Below are 1,174 nucleotides of genomic sequence, written 5' to 3' on the forward strand. Positions count from 1 at the left end.
GCTCTTTGCAAGGGGACCAGATAATACTATCTCTATTCTTCAGGTGGGAAAACAGAAATGCATGGATGCCCAAAGTCACAACACAAGGCAGCAACACAACTGGGAATAGAACCCAGGTCTCCCTGTCCCGTATCCAATCCAGTAGACCATCCTGCCTCTTAGGACATTGAATTTTATCTTTGTTGTCTAGTATTTATATTTTGAGAGGTCCAAGAGATCCCGATCTGGATCATGGTACGGGGGGCTAGGTGCTGGACAGACTAATAGGATGTCATCATCAGTCTCTGCCTTGAAGAGCTTAAAATTTATGTAAGAAGATGCAAGAAGTGGGTGTAAAAGACAGAGAAGGAAGAATGAGGATAACAGTGATAAGCTCTCATGGTTACCCGGCCTAGGTGTGAAAATCCCTGTAGACTGGGCCACATGTTATTGCAACTGGTAGGTGTAACCACCCCCATTCACTTAAAATGGTAAAAACCAGTTAGGCTCCGTTATGAAAACAAAGGAATAAATGAGTCCACTCAGGAATTTAAACAGCCTGGGTGATGGGCTTCACTGGGTACTGTTTGAGCAGAGTTGTTTGCCACTGGAGAAGAGACAAATAGAAGCAGGAGAGAAACAAAAGGAGAAGTGAAATGCAGCCTGACCAGACAGCCAGTGGCACAGTGATTTTCAATGTTTTCAGATTCAAGGAACCCCTTTTTTTAATTTAACGGCACCCCAATTGAGAACCAGTGTTGTGCAGCCTCAGCTTACTTTAGGGGTTTTCAACTGGGATGCTGCCATGCCCACCAAGTGAAACTGCTCCACACAAGCTGCAGAGCCAGATCAGGAAGCGGCTGCCTGCCTTAGGTTGTCCGATAAACCTAAAGTAGGCAGGAGCACCCACTCTTGCTGCAGCCCTTCCCAGTCTGACCTTGCATGCTCTTCCTAGAAATAGAGGTGCACAGGGCAGTTCTGCCTGGCTGTGGCAGCCATGGCAGTATCACCCCTGAAAAGCTCTCCTAGCACCCCACTCCAGTAATACAGTTGTCTCAACGAAGTCTAGAAACCCTTTGCAGACCTGGGCTTGGTGCTGTGAGCAAGGAAATGGTCTCTAGTTTGTTTCATTTTTCCTGATCCTGGCAAGAGATTTAGATACCTAGAGAAAGAAAATGGTTTGGAGGAAAAGGCA

This window comes from Gavialis gangeticus, unplaced genomic scaffold, assembly GCF_001723915.1.
Source record: "Gavialis gangeticus isolate Ggan-Ray unplaced genomic scaffold, GavGan_comp1, whole genome shotgun sequence".
NCBI lineage: Eukaryota > Metazoa > Chordata > Crocodylia > Gavialidae > Gavialis > Gavialis gangeticus.